General features: G+C 43.0%; 1 pseudogene; it reads left to right on the plus strand.

The window, feature by feature from the left end:
- The first annotated feature begins 5,047 nt into the window (after positions 1-5,047).
- LOC107540846 (ralA-binding protein 1-like) lies at positions 5,048-12,524 on the plus strand (annotated as a pseudogene).
- Positions 12,525-22,131: the final 9,607 nt, after the last annotated feature.

The raw sequence follows: 22,131 nt of genomic DNA on the forward strand, positions 1-22,131 counted from the left end.
GCCACTGAAAGCAGTATTTTTAAATGTCTGCTCACTTGCTCAAGTTTGGTGCTTATCACCACCAGGACAGAGCCTTTGATGATTATGAACTGTTAGTTACTATCTGGATGTGTTATAATGGGAAAAATAATGATCTCATATGGAACACATTTCTCTTTGTTTAGTTAAATCCAGTCTGCTTCATAAACCAATGCTTTGAATCATGGAATCACAGTTGGTAGAAAGATGGGTAATCGCCAGTAAAGCCTACCTAAAAAATTGCTCTCACCTCCATCTGCTTCACTCCATTCCAGCCGCAATTGCCCTAGGTCACTACCCTTCTTTTCCTTGGGCAGGTATAAAAGACTTGTAACTAGACTTCCATCCTTTTGCCCCTCTTGATTATATATATATATTGCTGCTCAATTAATCCTGATCAAAATTGTCAATACATACCTATTAACATCCTAAGTACAAAACTCCCTACCCTGGCATGTAAGCCTCTGAAACAGCTGCAACCTCCAGGCCCAGGCTTACCTCCCGTCCCAGCCCGACAAAACGCCTATGTTCATCCAGACGTGCGGCTTCCCACTAATAACGACAGCAGTTAGACATCAGGGGCTGGGTGCTGCCTCCATGGGTTCAAATCCTGCCTCTGGGGCTTATTAGCTCTGTGACTTTAAGCAAGTTCTTTAACCTCTCTGAAACCTAACCTCTTCATTGGCACGATTAAAATAAATAAGTATTATGATTATTGAAAGTGCTCTTCAGTTTCTTGCGTCTCAAATGTACTCCTTCTCTCTCTCTGGGTTAAATATTCACCCTTCCTTTTCAGTCTCTCCAGAGTAATGGTTCTCCGAGCGTTGTCTCTGAAAAAGCAGTATGCAGATCACCTGGGAACTTGTTAGAAATGGATCTTTTCAGGCCCCAAGGCAGCCCTATTAAATCAAAAGTGCTGCGGGTGGGGAGTAGCATCTGCGTTTTAACAACTCCTGCAGGTAACCCTGACGCACTAAACTGTGAGACTCAGGATCCATCGCAAGTGCTACCGCCCAAGGTCTTTCCTTCACCCCCCCAGGATACTTGCTCTCTCCCCCTTCCCACCCTCAGAGCACCTTGTGCCATCCCTTAGCATTTCTCTTCTTCGCATCGCCTTAGCCACAGGCATGTTTTACCTTATTTTCCACCTTACCCTCGCCAAACTTTTTAGAAGAAGGAACTTTGCTTACTAATCTTCAAGTAGGAAGCGGGGCTTAACAAAGTTTCTTCCAAATATTTATTTGACTGAACTGAAACAAATTATCTTAGTACTCCAGGTATTAGAGACTGAATAAAGAACTAGAAATAGAGGGAAAACTTTCTTTGTAATACCTACAGGCGTACCTTGTTCTATTGTGCTTCACTTTACTGCACTTCAGATTTTTTTATAAATTGGAAGTTTATGGCAACCCTAGATGGAGCAGGTCTATTGGCACCATTATTCTAACAGGTTCAGATGATGGTTAGCATTTTTTAGCAATAAAGAATTTTTTTAATAAACTATGTACATTTTTTAAACATAACACTATTGCACGCTTAATAGACTACAGTATAAACATAGCTTTTATATGCACTGGGAAACTCTAAAATTTGTGTGACTCACTGTATTGTGATATCTGCTTTACTGCAGTGGTCTGGAACTGAACCTCAATATCTCTGAGATAGGCCGGTATTAAGAAGTCCCATGATGAAAAATACAGCAGAAGCACAGATTGACCGCTTCAAGTTCATAATTGGAAGCAGAGTTTCAAGATAAGCAGAGGGGTTAAAGTTCCATCCCTACAATCATCTCTTCATTCCTTGATTCTGTAGTGTGTGTCACTTTTTAAATATAATTTTTGGGTGGGTAGGGGGAAGCAAAATAAATATTTAAAACTGATGTTTCTATAAAAGTACTTTCTATTTTATCTGCCTACAAAAGGTATATACAATGTTATTTATTTCCCCCAGTTTGCTTAACTAAGTTTGAACTTGGCAATGAAGCCAAGCTTGGCCTATTAAATGCAAGTCCAGGAAAAACAACATAGTCTCTATTCTTTCTCAATACATGGAGTTTGTCATATACCAAAGGAAAGAAAGAATAGTCTTTATTAAAACATCACTCACTAATTAGTACAATAAACAATTTTTTTAAGAAGAAAAAATAAAGGGAAGTAATAGCTACCTAGATTTTTTAAATCATATGTGCACAGTTGTCTGTTTATACATTAATGAGATTATTAGGAACAAAAACTCTTATGATTGATTGGAGGCTTGATATCATCTAACTGATAGTTGGGCAGCAGGTGAACACAAGCCTAATTTTCAAGCAGTTTTTAAGTGTGACTTTCAAAATAATGGAAAAGGAATCCATTGTTATTGGTAAAAACGTGATTTCTTTTTATCTAGTGCTTTCGCCGTACAATTTCCTTTCCTTGGGGGCACCCGTAAACTCTCCACACCTTTAGCAAATCAATGCACCGCCGGAACTCCCGGGTAATCAAAGGCCCTGCTTTCACCCTGTGCCAAACCGTATCTTTCAGACGTTTTCTTCCCTTTTGGCAGAGAGCACTGTGCAGCCGCCCTGCCTGATGTACGCACCGGCCTAAGAAACAAAATACAAGTAAAGACGACCAAAGGACTCTCCTGACTTTTAAACTGTTTCACAGCCCCAGCACCTACTTTCTTGCATCTTTATTTGAGGAAAACACAATAGCCGCGTTAATGACAATACTAGAGGCAGGTGCCTGGCAGACAAAGCCCAATCAATACAACTTCCAATAGATACTCTTACTGTTCCCTATTTCTAGAAGGATCTACAGAGAGCCCTTGGCAGAATTCTAAGAGACGCCTGGCACGGGTTTGGGACACTGCTGCTGTGGCTGGCTGTGGAAGAGACGAGATGCCCGCGGCGCCCACGCGAGGCGCAGAGGGAAGAGCCAGGCCGGGCACGCCACTCCCCGGTGGGAGCCAAACAGAAGAAACGATTCCAGAATCCTCACCTTCGGGATAATTATCCTCAGTTTTCAAAAAAGGGGGGCTAGTCATATAAATAACAAAATATTAATACAAAAGAAGAGCTTTCATTTGGAAAGGGCACTAGAGAAAATACAAGCTGTCCTGCAGAGATGGAAGAAGAAAGGCGAGTTCCAGAAGCAAGCGGAGATGACCCCCGAAAACATTCCTGGACGTGAACCAAGCAGGACAAGAAAGGGCAAATGGCACAGGCTCTCACTCGCATGAGGACGAGACCGGGCAAATCATAGAGGCAGAGAGCAGAACCGAGGTTACCAGGGGCTGGGAAAGGGGGGAACGGGAAGCTTGATGGGCACAGGGTTTGTTTGGGGGGTGAAGTTCCAAAACTGGGCCGTGGTGATAGTAGCACAACATGGCAAATGTTCTTAATGCCACTTAGTTATACGCTTTAAATTGGTCTAAAAAGGTAAACTGTATTATGTGTATTTTACCACAGTAAAAAAAACAAGCAAACGAAGAGCAACCAGGGAGACCTACGACACAAAGTCACTGATGCTAAAATGTCATGAACCTGGGACAAAGAAAAGAAAATTCAGAACTAGAAAAGAGACGAAATTAAACTGGATTCTCATCTGCAGAGTTATATCTTGTTTTCCACAGAGGAAAAAATAATAGACCAGGCGGCTCACTCGCTGGAGCCCACCAGCGCCTTTCCCCACCCCCACCCCAAGAGCATTTTCCTTGCACCCCTTTTTCTCTGAAGTTCCAAGGGCCCTTCTTTTGCCTCTGTAACTTGTTCCCTGAGCCCATTTATTATATGGCTCATTTCTTCTACCTGTGACTTCCTAAATAAACTTTCTCTTATAGTTTGAAAAAAAAAAAAAAAATAGAACAGAAAATCAGCTAGCACTACGCGGTGCTACTTTGAGATGGGAGGTGACGGTGATTAGGACCGATTACATAATATCTTGTCAATTTACGGTGCTTTTGTTCAAGTCAGTGTATTGCTTACAATCATCCTTACCTGTGGAGAGGAAAAACACGGAGGGGACTATCACTGATAAACAGCTGACTGTAGAGGAAGACAGAGCGGTTATCACAGAGTCCAAGGATACTGGGTTAAAGCACAAAGGGTAAAAGTGTATTGAAAGCCCAATAAAGAAAGGAGCAAAAAGGAGGAAATTAGAAAATCTGGCCCTGTAAAGTGTGTCTAACACTTGCAATTCAGTGGTTTGATGACTCAGGGAAGATCTCTTGAAACACTTAAACACACAGTATCTAGCAGTAGAAAGGGACTGGTAAGCACACTCCAGGATCACAGAAAAGAATTTACGTTTGTTAATAAATAATTTACTATAAGAAATACCTCTACTGGATTTATGGAAGCAGCGTTTCTTCAGGGGTGGTTGCCAGGCCAGCAGCAACAGCATCTCCTGGGGACTTGTTTGAAAGGCCAGCTCCCGGCTTCACCCCAGACCTCCTGAATCAGAAACGCCAGGAGCGGGGCCAGCAATCTGTGTTTTAACAAACCCTCCAGGTGATTCCAGTGCTAAAGTCTGAGAGCCAGGGCCTTAGGAAAGAGCTGGAACTGAGGTAGTTCGCAAGGCCTGCAGATGCTTGAGATGCAATCGGAGGGAGAACCATGGGCAGGCTTCCTGCTGGAGGCAGCCGCTCTGGGAAGTGGGAAAAGCAATGAAGCCCACAGGGAAGGTTTTCTTCTCCTTTTCCAGGAGGTTTTCTTATTCGACTCAGGGGAACCACTTGTCTGTTGCTGGAGTCAGTAAACCAGAGTGTGGAGAAATGTGAACAATGATCTGCTAATGAGGCAGCACAAGGCCTCCTCCTGCTTTCCCAGCACCGGCCCCCTGCTTTTCCTCTGCATGTCTCCTTATTGGAAATAGATCTGCAATTTATTAGGCACATTTCTTCAAACTTTCAGAATGTGTTTTCGTATGTTACCACTGTCAAGAAGACTTTTCAAATTAGGCTCACCTGCTATGGCTGTGCAAGCACAGGCATCCCTCGTTTGTTGCACTTCGCTTTATTGGACTTCACAGATGTTGCGTGTTTACGAATGGAAGGCAAGACCCCCCACCAGCAAAAAGATCACAACTCACTTTACTGTGATGCTCGCTTTATTGCAGTGGTCTGGAACCGGACCAGCAATATTGCCAAGGTATGCCTGTGTTTGTACAATGCAATGGTTCAGTTGCAGATTTAGAGTCTCATCAGATGTGCGGTCTTTTTAAATCTTTGCTTTTTTTCTGTCATAAAATATCTGGAAACAAGAACCATATATAAACTTGTAGTGAAGCCCTCTGTCCGTACTTAGACTAAGGTTATGAAATCCCCTTACCCTCAATATGCTGTCAAATGTCACTTTAAAAAAAAAAAAATCCAGCCCTAGCTGGTTTTGCGCAGTGGTTAGAGAGTCGGCTGCGACTGAAGGGTCCCGGGTTGGGTTCCAGCATGTGCATGTGCGGGAGGCAACCGATTGATGTGTCTCTCACATCGATGTTTCTCTCTCTCTCCCTCCCTTCCACTCTCTCTGAAAAGCAATGGAAAAAATATCCTCGGGTGAGAATTAAAAAAAAAATCCTGTGCATATATTTCTTTTATAACATCAAGTTTAATAAATGTTACCATTTTTCTTTTGTGTCAAAAGCATTCTCACTTTTCTCAAACTGGACTGAGAGTCTAACATATTTCACATTTTTAAAAATCTATCTTTATTAATTTCAGAGAGAGGAAGGGAGAGGGAGAGAGAGAAACATCAATGATGAGAGAGTCATTGATCGGCTGCCTCCTGCAGGCCCCCGACTGGGGATCGAGCCCCAACCAGGGCATGTTCCCTGAGCGGGAATCAAACCACGATCTGCTGGTTCATAGGTTTATGCTCAACAGCTGAGTCAGGCTGGCCGGGCTGACATAATTTCACACTTTAAAGTCTATGGACATGCCCCTAACCTCTGCTGCCCCATCCCAGGCCTATTGGCAGCCATCAGGAAGAACCAGATCCAGTTCTCTTTCTTGGTTCAGGGACTGGGTCTCAAATCACCTTGTGTCCCACCTTATTTTCCAACCTTTTGACCCATGGTCATGTCACTTCTCTTGAGCTTTGTACCAATTTCCATCCCAGTACCGGTATTGTTTTTTGGTAGTAGGGAAGGAAAAATCTCCTCTAGTCACATAGGGTCTCAGGCTTAAGAATTAAACTGACACAAGACAAATCAACAGGAGAATAGCAAGTTTTATTAGCATTTTACATGTACATGGGGCCTTCACAAGAGAATGAAGACCTGAAGAAGTAACTGGAGCAGAAAGCTTTTATACCTTTTAGACAAACATTAAATTGTAAGAAATAAGACAAAGGGTTTGGGATAGAGGCAAAAAATTGTGGGAAATGTCTAGGAGATTTATGGAGGGGCAAAACTTGTGGAAGATAAGGTTATTTTATTATTTATTTGTACAGATCCATTTCAGCATCAATTCCCAATCTCTATGGATAAGGACATTCTTTTCTTCATGGTACAGGGAGGGGGATTTTATGGCCTGTTTTTAGGTAGAAAAGGGTAGGTCAGAGAACCCTTCCCGCATCTGCTGTATTTCAAGTGCCTTCAGCTCAAAATAATCAATATGCCAAAGCAGCAGGCTTTGGGGGTGGCAGGTCTGAATTCCTTCAGGTACTAACCCCTTGTAATTTTTACTGGCTCCTTGAATTATGTCTAATTCTGGATTCTCGTGGTGACAACTGCACAAGATCTAGGAAATGGCCCATCAAGCTAACATTTGTATCAGTCTTCCTAAAGGGAGCTGGGCATCGGGAACCATTTTTAGTCACACCGTTAAAAGAAAAAACAGTGGTTAAATAGAGGTTTTCCTTGTGGTTTAAGAGATGATTCGTACAAAATAAAAAGAGAGATTCACTCTATGCTGGTGCCTGCTAATGGCTAGACTCTGAAGGTAACCAACCTATCAGCTGCCTATCCAAGAATTTGTGATTATGGAATTTATTCCTAATGAGAAAAATAATGCAAAACACTCTAATTAGACCTTTTATTAGGGTGTGGAGGGTTGCTAGGCCAATGAAGTTGAGAAGAAAGGAAACAATTTCTAAAACTTTTGACAGAAAAGGACATCATTTTTTAATGTCATGAAAATATGCATTGACTCTCAGAGCCAGGGTCTGAAGGAAATAAGGTAGCCTGAATAAAGGGGATTAGCAGGTGAGCCAAATGGAAAATTTAATGCATTCTTTTATCCTTTCTGTTTTATTTTAGGTTGACATTCCTGTAATCTATGTTTGTGGAAGAACTAAGAGTTTTACATGCAACAGCAATATTTTCATGTCTCCAGTACTGAGGGCAGAAGCCAATACTTTAGCTTTATGTCCCACTAAAAATGCCAATGTTTGTGAGTAGTTCTGTTCAATTCAATAGTAATAAAAACAGCAATAATAATGACAACGTGATGCTAGGCTAAGCCATAGTAACAAGACAAACCCAAATCATAGTGCTTAACACAGTCAACTTTTATTTCATGTTTACGCAAAGTCCCATACAGTCCAGAGCGCCCCTGAGAAGTTCTTTTTTGGAAGTGACTCAGGGCTCCTTGCATATTATAGCTACACTATCACCACGGCTGCTGCTGCAGAGGTATTAGGAGATACAGGAAATACACTGGCTTTAACTGTTTGGGCCCATAAATGCTACTCCCCCTCACATTTCATTGGCCAGAGCTGGTGACATGACTCCAACCTAACTGCAAGGTAGTCTGGAAAGTATAGAAAAACATAGAATATTTGGCAAACCTTTCCCACAAGCAGTGATGACTTACTGATCAATACTATATATATCCCAAGCACTGTGCTAGTTAATTTACATGCATTTCCTCAGATCCTCAAAACAACCTTACTAATTTCGCTTCATAAACTAGTAAACCAGGGCTCACCAAAAAATGAACTAATTTACACATTTTACCTTAAATTCTTACAGAAACGTTTAAAGGTACGTATTATTAACTCCGATTTACAACTGAGGCTCATAAACATAAATTTTCCAAACGTCAAATGGCAAAAGAGGGATTTGAACCCTGAATGGACCCATCTTCTGGCTTCTCCACGTGCTGTGTGCCGAGCTTAATGCTGTGCTCTGAGAACACCAGAAAGGGGAAGGGGAGAGAGAGGCCCACCCACTTCATGACCATGACAGCAGATACTCCCCCCAAGCCTGGCGCCTCCGGGGGGTGTTCACAGCTGACCACAGATGTAAAGAACAGTATTTCCAAAGGCTGAAAGCCCAGACACTTGGTCAGAGTCAGGTTTTCTGTGAAGCTAATAGCATTTAAGGTTCAGAATCTCACTTTCATAGGCGCCTTCCAAGGCCCTGGGAGGAATGCCAGCAATGTACTCAGAGGATATCGTATTTATGTAAAATATGGAAAAGTGAGATCTTGTGAAAGCAATTAGTTAAGACCACTGTCTCTTTCCACTCCTATGTCCCGACTGTCACTTAACTTTTTGTGTTGATGGTGGTAACCTGCCTGTAGGCATGTTTAAGGTTTAGTTAAGGAGAAATTGAATAGAGTATATATTTACTTTGGCTTGAATGAGATAGATTCATGTGATTCACCACCATTTCCATGTATAAGTAACTTATCGCTAGCCGCCCTAGTGTAAGGAATAGCTTTCGGGAATATCCCTAATGCCTACTGTGTTGATTCATCTGGCGCCACAACACAAATGTGCAGAGACAGAGGACATACAGTGACATGAACATGTCCTATGACACCCAGTGACAGAAGTAAGTGGGTGAAGCTAATCTTTGGGAAATTCCCCCAATCGTCAGACTTGTAAAATTATGAGTAAAAGATCAGTTCCCATAAATGTCTAATCAAAGTAGAAGTTCTCTTTGTCAATAATGCAGCACATGCCATTATAAACACACCATAATTTTTTCTTTTGATGGCAATTTCATTAAATTTATTACAATTTTTGTGTTTGGAGTAATACTATAGTGAATATATATGTGAATGAAACGTTTAGAGGTTTCCAAAATTTGACAGCGATCTCTAATTTTCATGACTAATAATAGGTTGTGGAAATAAAACAAACATTTAAACTATCAATAATAAATCAAAAATAAACAATGCAAATGAAAAAAGTATTTTATTCTATTTTCTCTATAATATAAATAATATAAAAATTTTTAATTAACGTTTTATAAAAAAGTAATCAAAAGGCATAGATCCAAAAATATTGGGGAAAGGACAGTTAAATTTCAGGTATTTAATTTAATTTAACTTGTGGTATTTGTCAGCTCTTTTAAATTTATTTTTTGTGTGATTTCATTTTGCAAACATATATTCACCATCATACCAACTTTGTGTTCTTTTTCCTAAAGAGTCTTCCAATTATGTAAGCTTTAGAGCCTGCCATCCTGAATGTTTGTGTCTGTCCCCCACCCGCCAATTCCTGTGCTAAAACCTAACCCCCAGTGTGACAGTGTGAGGAGGTGAGCCTTTGGAAGGTGACTGGGTGGTGAGGGTGGAGCCCTCATTAATGGGATTAGTGCCCTCCTGAGAGACCTCAGAGAGCTCCCTTGGCCCGTCCACCAGGTGAAGAACAAGGACAAGACAGCCATCTAGGAACAGGGAAGCAGGCCCTCTGCTAGCACCTTGATCCGGGACTTCCCAGCCTCCACAACTGTGAGAAATCGATTCCTGTTGCTTAGAAGCCACCCAGGCCATGGTATGCCCTTAGAGCAACCCAAAGGGACTAAGCCAGGCCCCCCCAAAACCTGGATGCACCCTCCAACTGGCACACACCAGCAGGTAAAATGCCCATCTTATGGACCCAACAGAACTTCAAGTGATGTAACTTTTGAAAATCGTGAAAAAATAAAATAATAACAGATTGAGAGGAGGGAAAGCGCTTGTGCGCTGGGCCGACTCATCCTGCTCGTCCCCATGGTTGTAAACAGATGGAGGTGGGGGACCGGTGAGAATGGGCCACCAGCCGCCCCCGAGCGTCACAGGGCGGAGGCGGCAGTGGTCTCACCAGAGCCCCCAGCTCAGGAGAGATCAGCCCCACTCAATTTCCTGGGTTGCCCCGCACTGGCGAGCCCTCGCCTCCCCGGGACGGCCTCCATGGGCCTCCTGATGCAGAGTCTGATGATGAAGAAAAAAGGAAAATTTAAGAAAAAGGAAAACAGGACTGAAGGCCCTGCTGCCTTTCAGGAGGAGAGCTCTGGAGGTGAAGCTGAAAGTCCTTCCAAAATGAAGAGATCCAAGGGAATCCGTGTTTTCAAGAAGCCCAGCTTTTCTAAAAAGAAACGGAAGGATTTTAAAAAGAAAAGAGAAACCCAAAGAGGAAAAAACATAAAGAAAAGCACAGGGAAGAAAAGCATAAGGAGAAGTCAAAAGGCTTGAAGCAGCCGATGTTGAGCAGTGGAAGGGAAACGAAGGGAGAAAAGAAGCCGGCTCAGGAGCCAGAGGGGCCTGGGGTTGACGTCCCAGCCTCAGGCCCGTCTCTGGAATTCCTCTGGCTGGTGCAGGAGAGAGGAGCGTGACATATGATGGCATTCGACTGCAGCAGTTCCTGTGAATGTGCAGATTATGTAGAAAAACAGGGCATGGAGTGTGAAGGCATCTACAGTTTCAGGAGTTAAATCAAAGGCGGATGAGCTGAAAGCAGCCTGTGACAGAGAGGAGTCTCCAAATTTGGAAGAGTATGAGCCTAACACTGTGGCCAGTTTGCTGAAGCAGTATTTGCGAGACCTTCGGGAAAATCTGCTCACCAAGGAGCCTGTGCCTCTCTCTGAAGAGGCTGTGGGAGGATGGCAGAGAGGGAGAAAGTGCAGGATTCCAGCCTTACTGAAAGAACTGCCAGGATGTACCCATCCTCCGATTTCCTGGCGGATCGTGCACATGGACCACGTTATAGCAAAAGAACCGGAAACAAAAAATGAATATACAGAACATTTCTGTAGTGCTCAGCCCAACTGTTCAGATTAGTGATCGTGTCTTGCATGTGTTTTTCACACATGTGCAAGAGCTCTTTGGAAACGTGATACTAAAGCAAGTGACAACCCCTCTTCACTGGTCTAACGTGGCCCCTGTGCTCGCACTGCCAGGGACCCAGGAGAGCATCTAGCAGATCAGAAGGCAGGAGTTTCTTTTGAATTGTTTACATTGAGATCTGCAGGGTGGGATAAAGGATTTATCTAAAGAAGAAAGATTATGGGAAGTACAAAGAATTTTGACAGCCCGAAAAGAAACTAGAGAAGCTAAAGGACAGGAGTGTGAAACCAAGATTGCACAAGAGACAGCCAGTCTTTCAAAAGAGGTTGTTTCCACAGAAGAAATGAATGGAAATGAAGAAGTTACAAATATCCTCCTTGCCCAGGAGAATGAGATCCTGGCTGACCAGGAGGCGCTTCTGGCCATGGAGCAGTTTCTGCGCTGACAGATTGCCCCAGAAAAAGAAGAGATGGAAGGCCTCAGAGCTGGGACTGCAGAAATGCAGAGCCGTCAGCAGCAGGGCCGCGGAGAAACTGAGGCACATTCCCTGAGAGTGAGAGTGAGGACGAGGGGGAGCTTCAGATCATCTTGGAAGATTTACAGAGACAGAATGACGAGCTAGAAATAGAGAACAATCGTTTGAATCAAGCAGCCATGAAGAGCAAGAGGCCATCATCGAGGTGCGTGCAGCTCCGCCAGCTCCAGCTGCAAGGAGCGAGTCTGAGCCGCGGGCACGGGGGGGGGGGGGGGGGGGGCAGGAGCCGGAGAGGCGGGGTGGTGCCGTCCCCCCACCGAGAGACAGCGCCCAGACAGAAGCAGCCAGAGGCCCGCAAGGAGCAGGCCAAGCCGTCCCCAGCAGAGACAGGAAGGAGACGCCCATCCGAGCATCCTGTGGGCCAGGGAATCCTCCAGGCCCAACAAGACCTGTGCTGCCTACTGTAATCCCCAGTCAGTGCACGACTCTGCTGGGCATTCTGAAAAGCTTTCCAGATGGCTTATTTGAAGATTCATTTTCTTTGTTAACTTAAAATAACTATTTTAGCCCTTGAGTGGCTTCTTTTTTAAACCAAATATCATCTTTGCTTTTTTATTACGGCAGAATCAGGATCTCTTTCTCTAGTTCAAGGGGGGGACCCAAACAAGGTAAATGCTGTTCCTGCCTTGTGGCTCGCCCCACAGTCTCACCCTCCGGGGTCACTGCTTACCTACTCACTCTTGCTTGTGCCTTTTCTACCTTTTTGGTGCAGATTATATCATAGGGAGCAGCCGCATATTTCCTGACTGGCCAGAATGGCTGTTACTGGGGTTACCTTTACTCACTCGTCACCCTCTCCTTTGACAGTCCTAAGCCACGGTCCTTGCCCCTGAGTCTCCAGGACGGCCTAGCTGGTCAGACAGAGCTGCCCGGGCAGCTGGCCTCCAGCCCCCGAGCAGCCCGGCCCGGTGTGGCGGAGGAGCCACCTCGCTCCCGCTGGCTCCTCCAGGTCCTCACTGCTATTGATGAGCAAATGCTTTTCACTGGGTTGACCTAAGGAATCCACACACAGGATCTGTTTCTCAAACCAGACATCTTCTATGTGACTGACCTTCCATTAAAAACAGAATGACTTAGATTGCTTGCTTGGGCTAGAATGTAAACTTCTCTTTGCCTGAATAAGCCATACACACACACACACACACACACACACACACACATGCTGTTAAACAAAAGTTCTCAGGTATCCATATCGTCTTGTGAACCTGCCGACAGACTCCCAATTGACAAGATTGAGCAACAGAAAAAACAACTTTTCCTTTCAATGACAGCCATGACCCCCAACCCCATTTTCTTGCTTTTGCCACCTTCCTGGTGACCTGAGGCGTCTGGGAGGCCGACTCTCGGGCACCTCTATTCAGTCACGCTTTGTTGTGCCCAAATCAATGGCACCCCTGAGGCAGGTCAGCTCTCGTGGCTGTGAAGACACAGTCAAGGTGATGAGGACAAACCCCATGAGGGCTCTGTCCTCTCCTCCTAGTGAGTATTTATTTCAGCACCTGTGTGATGCGGGTTTTTCTCTTCTGCCTACTGCACTGTTGTGACTTGTTGGCCATTATTTGATTTTTGTATAGAACAAAAAGCTTTGTTATAGAAATCAGCGTTCTATTTTTTTAAACCTGGAGAGAAGATACTATGGTGACTGAAAATATGATCAGGTCTCAAATATAAATGTTTAAAAGCCTTCTTGCTGTCCCGTTGGTCATATTGCATTCATTTTATATTCGCCGGAAAATTGGACAGGTACATACAAACAAAAGAAACTAGACCACCAACTTTCATCATACACAAATATAAACTCAAAATGGATAAAAGACTTAAATATAAGTCGCGAAACTATAAAAATCCTGGAAGAAAACATAGGCAGTAAAGTCACAGACATCCCACATAGTGGAATTTTCACTGATACATCTCCTAGGGCAAGAGAAACAAAGGGAAAAACAAACAAATGGGACTACGTCAAACTAAAAAGCTTCCGCACAGCAAAAGAAAACAGCCTCAAAATACAAAGGAACCCCACGGCCTGGGAAAACATATTTGCCAAGGATGTATCTGATGAGGGGCTAATTTCCAAAGTGTACAAAGAACTCATACTACTCAGCAAGAGGAAGACAAACAACCCAATTAAGAAATGGGCAAAGGACCTGAATAGACACTTCTCCAAAGAGGACATACAGATGGCCAAGAGACCTATGGGAAAATGTTCAATGTCACTAATAATCAGAGATGCAAATTAAAACCACAATGAGGGATCACTTCACACCTGTCAGAATGGCTCCATCAACAAATCAACAAACAACATGCGCTGGCGAGGGTGTGGAGAAAGGGGAGCCCTGTACACTGCTGGTGGGAATGCAGACCGGCATAGCCACTATGGGAAGCAGTACGGAGGTTCCTCAAAAAAATTAAAAATGGAGCTGCCTTTTGACCCAGTGATCCCACTCCTAGGAATATATCCTAAGAATCCTGAAACACTAATCAGAAAGAATGTATGCATCCCTATGTTCATAGCAGTGCAGTTTACAATAGCTAAGATCTGGAAACAGCCTGAGTGCCCATCAGTAGATGAGTAGATTAACCAAAGAACTTATACGCATATATGCACAACCCAAGGACACAGACACTGGTGTGGAGAGGGACTAGGGAGGGGGGTGGGACAGGGTGGAATGGGTCATTGGGGAGGAAAAGGGACATCTGTAGTATTTGGAACAAAAATTTTTTATTTTAAAAATAATAAAATAATAATAATAATGGATCGAGATGACAATAATGTGGTTAGTTCACATGCCAGCCATTTCAAAGCAAAATATGTTTCTGATGTTTTAAATTATTCATCAGAGGAGATAGTAATTAATCTGGAAAGACGTAGATTTGAAATTCCACTGCCAAAGATAAAGCACAAAGTCTCTAGACTGTTACTAGTTATATCTAGTTATGTAGATAATATTTATCAATCATTGATACCATTCAACTTTAAAGGATGTCTATGGCTAAATTAGGCCAGGGAATAAAGGTCCTTGGATAAAAGTGGCCTTCATAGAACTAAGAAAGACGTCCTTCTGGCCCACTCTACACAAAATGAAGCCATTTAAACTCTCTAGGGAGAATTAGAGTTTCTATCTGGCACAAAGTGAAGTCACCTTCTTGTTAGTGGATATAGGATACCTTTAATGATCAAGATATGCAAAGAAATTAGATAGTTCCCTGAAAAAAAATCAAAAGGGGAAACTTAATGCTAATGATTTGAAGTTTAATAAATAATGTTAATGCTTATGCTTAGTAAATATCTGATTGATTTTTCTTTTAAAAAGTGTTGCCATTACTGTCAACACTTTCAAAAGTTCCTCTTGGAAAGTAGAAATAGCATTTCTCATGTTGAATATTTTTAATAGCATGAAGACGAAAATGAGACTAAAATAACACATTTTTATCACTTTTTATTGAAATATCTCAAAAATGTTATAGAAATTAACTTGGTAACCCTTAAATTCTAGATAATTCTGAAATAATACCACTGTTGATTAGCTGGGCAATCTGTAACCTAGAGAGAAGAAGCGTTAAGTAGTAAACAAATGCAAGAATAAAGGTAGGGAGAAGGGGAATAGAAACTAGAATCCTGAGCACAAACTCCTGGGCTAATCCATTCCAGTAAGTTTCTTCCCAAGATAAGTGATTCTGTTTCTTCTGAAGTAGACACTAAGACCCTGTTTTCAATGAACTAATATAGTTCCAGAGAAAACTTAATGGTCAACCTGAGAGTCATTTGAGTGGATCTAATTATATTCCAAAGGTTCTAAATATATTGTGAACTACAGATAATTTTGAAGATAATTTTGAAGAATTTGGTTTACAGAAAATGTACAGAACAACAAATCAATGGAGAATGTGTTTCTGGTAGAAAATCCTTAGTGTATAAAAATAGTCCTGTTCACACTTTGTACTGCCTCCAAATTCTATTTCACTCAAATTCTGGGAAATCTAAAAAAGAAAAAATTCTAAAACTAGATGGATAAAATCCAAGAATCTTTTTTTTTGTTTTTTTTAATCTGGAAGGAATTTCAGAAATCATCCAGTCAGCTTTCATCTTTCTTGTTCTACAGACAAGTTTAAGTGATTTGTCTGAAATAGTCATTTAGCTAGAGGCAGAGCGAGGACCAGAAAACAAATGTCCATTTCTACTACCACAGGACTATCACCTATCACACTGCCTCTTCCCAAATCTGTACCCATCCCTCCCCCCGAAAAAAGACAAAAAAAAATCTCACAGTAAATGATCACATTGAAAAATAGTCCTAGGCTACAGGAGCATAATTTCTAAGACCCCAAGTTGCTTTTTAATTGTTTTTAATAAAAATGAAACTCATTATCCCAAGAGACAGACGGTGAGAATGGTACTTGGCTTTTAAGGTTAGGGATGGTGTTTGCACAGAGGTGAGAGAGAAAGCCAAATGAAGGGGGAAAGTACACAGAACTATATACTCAGCCACCCTATTTGAGCCATATGCTGGATGCAGAGGAAAAGGAAATGAAAAGCTTTGAAATGCAGCTGTCCCACTCCCTACTATTTCCACTCAAACCCAACTATTTTTCCACCAGGATCCAACACATGTGCGGTGACACATGGAAACAGGGTGAGCTCATGAGCCCAGGGGAGTAGAGAGCTCACGTTCCCAGTGCAGCACCCTGGAAGTACACGGCCACTCCCAACCTCCACTCCTATGGATGGTAAATGTGACCAAAAAAACCCGCTTCACAGCTAAAAAGGCAAGCCAAAAAAATCACTCAGACACCTGCCTGCCATTCGGAGTAGCACACCAAATCGCTACTCCATCTTTTCTTCATGTTTGTATTTTCTGACACTGCTGTGTTAACATTTTAAATTGAATCTTTAAGTAATCATTATGATGAGAACCACATTATTGGGAAGCCAGGCTCAGTAGATGACCTTAAGCAACGTCGTCAGTGGCATGGTTTCCAGTAATTTGGTTTTGTGATATAACCTTTTTCTACTAGGTATTAAGCTCTGCTTTGAATTAAAGTGTGCAGCATGCCCTGAACTGTGAGAGTAACTGAAAGGACTTGTTTTCAGCGGGTGGCCAGAAGGCTTCCTTGTAGTTCATAGCATACAGTTTATTCATTTAATTACTTACTCATTTGATGAGCATTTATTGACATTCCCCACACACACCTCATGCACTGTGCTAGGTATAAAACATGACCTAGTTTCAAGCCCTGTTTCTGCCAAGTATTTACCTTACAGTGGGGCATGATATTTAACCCCTCCAAGCCTCTGTCTCCTCTTAGATTTATTGTAAGAACTGGATGAGATAATATATGTGAAATAATAAATAGCGGTTTTTAAAAGACAGCCTCTGCCTTGGAATAGCTCAATCTGAAAATATGACAAGTATATAAAAAACTAAAGTGCAATATGATATTTGCTGCAACAGAGAGTGTATGAACGAGGTAATATGAGAATACAGAGAAAGGAGTGGCTAATTCTGTCTGGAGTGGGGGTAGGGGAGGTCATCAATAAAGAGCAAGTGACCTTGAAGTATGAATAGAGGGGAAGGGGGAGACATTCGGAAAAGCTAAGGATGAATCCACCAGGCCCCTGGGAAGTGAGGAACCTCTCCCAGTAGCAGCAGAAAATTTCATCCCTTCAGGCTGGAGATGCTCTGTCTTGGAAGCTGGAAGTTGCTCAGGTGTAGGGCATTTCCAGCTTCACCCCACACTATCTTGTCCAGATGCCATTTCTTCCCACTCCCAAAAGTACACACTGAGGGGCTCAATCCCCCGGAGGTAGCAGATGAGTCATAGGAGGGAGCAGAAGGAACTATTGCATAAACATAGAGACAAAAGCAAAATAAAGTACCCAATATACTCAGGGTACCTAGGCCTTAGCATGCATTCTATGAGTGGGAGACACTTTCAGTCACCAAAATATTGGAGTGGCTGTTTCTTTAACATATAAGAACAGTGATCTATAGTCACAATCAGTAAGTTTATCACTAATGAAGCCATGAGCTAGTAAGAAGATGGAAATAGAAAGTACTATTGCCCTCTCCCCCATCCTTGGGCAGACATTATTAATCAGCCTTGCAATGCTTTCCCATTGAGCCTGGACTCGACCTCAGAATCTTGGCCCTTACTGTTCTGCCTGAACTAGTAGCTCTGTGGAGAATATCCTAAAAAAAATTTTTTTTAATCAATATATTATGCTTGCAGAAAGATCAGGATTGCAGCCTCATTGGTGTTATAAAAGAATCATACACAGCAACTCACTCGAGAGTCCCTCGGTGTCTGCTCAGACATGTACTTTTGCTCCTTTCACTGCAGTGCCCTGCGAGGCTTGCGACCAGGGGAGCAGCAGGCAGAGGCAGTCGGTCTCAGGCTTACCCCCGATCCTGTCTTCAGGAACCTGAGTTCTGGCCTTTTTTTTCTCTCTACCAAAATTAAACTCGCTTTTGGTCTCAAGACAACAACAACAAAAAAAGTCGTCTGCACAACCCCAAAGTTCAGCTAGACTCTTCATATTTACTGTAAAATGGGGCTGAGACACTGTTGGATATTGAGGATTGGCTTACTCAACATTTATACCAACTCCCTTCTACAATACAGAAGCTGGAAAACTAAGAAACATCTCCCGTCCCTTTAAATGTAGGGTTTCTTTCCGATTTTGATTCAGAAACACCCTCATGGAGAGAGAGGCAGGGTTCTGTGTCCCTGAATTTTCCCAGCAAGGTTTGTGATGGGCACGGCATTGTCCCACAGTCAGCAGCACGACAGGGACCTTCTCATGCAGGGACCCCCTGACCTGGTGGAGGAAGGCCTGAGCATTTCCCCTCGTGCCCAGCTCTGTACTGAAGTTTGGGGAGTCATTCCTGGAAGCTCAGCCTGGAGTCAGTTTCTTCTGTTCCCTCCTCCACAATGATCCACAAACCTCTTAATAGTCAAACCTCTTTCTGCTTAAGCGGGCTGGACGCTGATGCCTGCAACTGAACTCTGACTGATGAGGGCATGAGAACCACCTACCGTAAACCACATTTGCTGGAAGAGAAACAGTGAGCAAAAACAGTTGGAGCACCATGAATGTTTTAGTTAAAGCTCATATTCTTGTACTTCAGCTATTAGCTCTGTGAAAGTGAATTTTCACAGTCTGTATTTCTACCTCCAACTTCTGACCCTTTCTGCCTTCTCTTATCTCAGATTGTTTCCTGGACTTCTACGCTTGGATTTCCTGCCAGCACCGGGAAGTCATAGAGCAATAATTTTATTTTTCATCTCCCTTTCATTATCCTGGCCACCTGAACTCAAAAATTCAGCATAATTGGACTTTCCTCTTTCTCCCTTACCAAGTCCTGACAGTTCTTTTCCATAATCTCTCTTTTCCACTCACACTATCATCAGGCTACTTCAGGCCTTTCCAGTTGGTGCTTGCACTAGCCTCCTGCCTGGTTTCCCTGCCTTCAGTATCTCCCCAACCCCCCTAGCCCTCGAATTTACTCTAGGTATGGCAGCCCACTTCATATTCCTGAAAATCATTCTCATCTTCATACTTCCTGATTAAACATTTCCAGACTTCCAATACTTTGAGTATAAAATTCAGACAACTTAATTTGACATACAGGGCTTTGTTGGTCTGACTGCCAACTCTCTGCCCAAGATTATTTTCCACTGCTTCCCTCCTTGAATCAACACTACAGCCAACCACAGCCAGAGCGGCCTCTTCACTGCATCTTGTCAACACGCTCTTTCTAAGGACCTCGCTTGCACACCAGTTCCCCTTCTGGAAGTGCCTCACTCTCTTTTCTGCATTTAGTGTTGAATGGGAAGTCATAATCCCTCTCCGTTCAAAAAAAAGGGGGAGGCAGGGAGCAGAGTCCAGAAGCCATCTGAATGACAAGCAAAAGAATTTACTAAATTAGGAAATTAGCATTTTAGATGATTTTTATTATTTTAGTTGACTGATTCTTAGAAATCTTTTATTTAGATTCTGGGAGAGCTGCAACCTGGTGTTTGTCTTCTGGTTCCCCAGGTAGAAAATACTGTTCAAATGGGCTAAAGCCATCACATTAGCCACACTGGATGAGAAATAGTACCACTGACATAGAAATAACTTTATGGGTGAATGTAATTGTAAATAAGGCCAGATCAGAACTTGGTTAGCTTCATCCGAGTGAGGCATCGAGGCAGAGGACTGGCCAGCAGAAACCCTCCATCTCCACATCTTTTCTCAATTTTAAGACCTGCATCAGGAACACGTCACTCATTTTCTCTCTCTCACAGATGGCCTCAACTCTACACTGCCTGTCTTTCCCTTCATCGGCTCCCCTTTTGGCAGCATGCTTGCGCCAGGAGGTCAACTGATTCTTTTAGCTTCTCCACACGCAGCGCCTCTGCTCCCTTCAGGCCCTGCCCCTGCACTGCTCCGTGGGGCTCTGGGTAGGCGACCAGCGACGCATCCGAATTCACACCTGCTGATCATGGTCTGGGCTCCTTTTGTTTACCTTGTTTGCTATCTGTATTTGTGTTCCACAAGGGACGGATGTCTAAGGCTTCAAGTGTCATAGTTGGTCCCCTGCCAATTGTCACTTGTCAAAATCTGACACGCTCCCACAATCTTCCCAGGTAAACCAGCTCCTTCCCAGAGGGCTGGATGTTTCTCCTCAGTCCCTCGGTATTTAGCTCAAGGAACTTTAAACAAGGCAAATGCATTCTTCTCTATTCTAATAAGATGTGCCCCACCCCTAGGCAAAAGTCTATCTTCCTATTATTTGCAACCAGGATTTAGAAACCTAAATCCCATTTTCAGATCCCATCTGGGTAATCAGTTCTTAACCTTTTAAATCCGTATTGCCCAAATATGCTTTCAAATCCATTCTTTTTCCAACAAATGGGCTCAACTGGTCTTTTTAGACTTTCTATCCCAATTGTTGTACTGAAAAAAGATCACCAATAGGCTACATCAAATCTGCATATAGCCACAAACCAGGGATCACAACTTCCACTTTTACTTAAAAGGTTTTCACCCAAAACTAAGTCCCTCTTCGATGAATCAGGATTGGAATCTGAAATGGAGTCCTCATTCTTTGTGACTCCTTTCCACAACTGCTTTGGTTGACAAAATGATTAGTCATACATTTTCCTGCCAAAGAAGCTGATAGCTGCTCTGGAAATTACCCCTTATATCTCACTCACCTACCCAGGAGCGGGAGTCTTGGACCCCTTCAGAAATGTAAAACACTCCCCTCTCCTACCTTGTAGGCTAGACCAATTAAAGCCTTGGGTCTCATCATTCAGCAGGTCTAGTAGGCAGCGCCTGTTCTGTGACCTCAAGGGGCTCTATGCCTTCCTTTATATCCCTGTTCACCGTTGTTGTCAATTATCTGAGTGATTATCTGCACACCATCTCATTTCTTAACATGGACACCTACCATCACCCTCCAATCTGCTACTTGTTACCCAAAACATGGATCACAGGCAATGGGCTTCGCAGCCATCACACAGAATGCCCAGCAGCCTAACAGAGAGCGACCATGTCAGCCAAGAGCAAAGGCGAGCGGGTGTGATGGATGATGCCCCGACAGGCATGTGCTCCGAATGCAGATGGGGTGCCAGCCTGCAGGCGCTGCGGAAAGCCACCGGAGCTACTGCTCAGGCTGCAGAGTCACGGCCGAAGGTTATAAACATCCTTGCTTGGGCCAGAACCTCCTGGGCAACAGTCACAGGAGACATCTCAGTGGAGAAGGCTGTTTGGTTTCAACTCTAAGAACCTAAACAGGCTAGAGAGCAATTAGCCCCAGGCTGTGGCCTCCAGGGTATGTTTTTGGTCACTCTGCAACAGGCACGCCTTCCTCATGGGGTCCAGGAAAACCTCACGCCGCTCTGCCATCCATGTTCCCCTCTCCCCTGGGAAGACTCACATTTCTTTTCTCCCGCCCCAAATTTTAACACATTAAGCAATTGTTCTTCTGACATTTTAGCAAATTTTTGTGACTTCTTACAAACCCCTGTTGTGCTTGTTCTTAGGTCATGAGAATCAAAAGTAGAACAGCTAATGAAGTGCCCTAAGACAAAATAGAACTTGGTTCTGATCCTGACTTTTGCCTTGGGCAAGTCACATTTCTGGACCTGTTTCTTCAGCTGTTCAATAAGGGAGCCATCTGCTTCAGGGTTTAGTTTGGTTTTATTTTTAACCTAAGGTGGATCCTTTAAGACAATTTTTCAAACTGGGAGTTGTAATTCACTCACCAGTGGCTCATAAAAATCAGTTCTTGTAATAAAATGGAATATATCAGAGAATATTGCACAGAATAAGAATGTTGTTCTAAAGCTTTTGTTGTCTCTATGTGTGCATCCGAGTTGGATGTTAAACATATTTTTTATTGTGGATAGAAGTAAAACATTTTAAAACTCTGTACTACAAATATAGACAGAAAGTAAATTAGTGGTTGCCTAGGACTGGGGTAGGAATGAGGAGTGACTGTAAATGAATTTAAGATTTCTTTTTAAGGTGCTGGAAAGGGTCTATAATTAGTTTGTGGTGGTGGTTGTATAACTCTGTAAATACACTAAAATTCATTAAATTATACACTGAAGAT

This window comes from Miniopterus natalensis, chromosome 3, assembly GCF_054644295.1.
Source record: "Miniopterus natalensis isolate mMinNat1 chromosome 3, mMinNat1.hap1, whole genome shotgun sequence".
Classification (NCBI taxonomy): Eukaryota; Metazoa; Chordata; class Mammalia; order Chiroptera; family Miniopteridae; genus Miniopterus; species Miniopterus natalensis.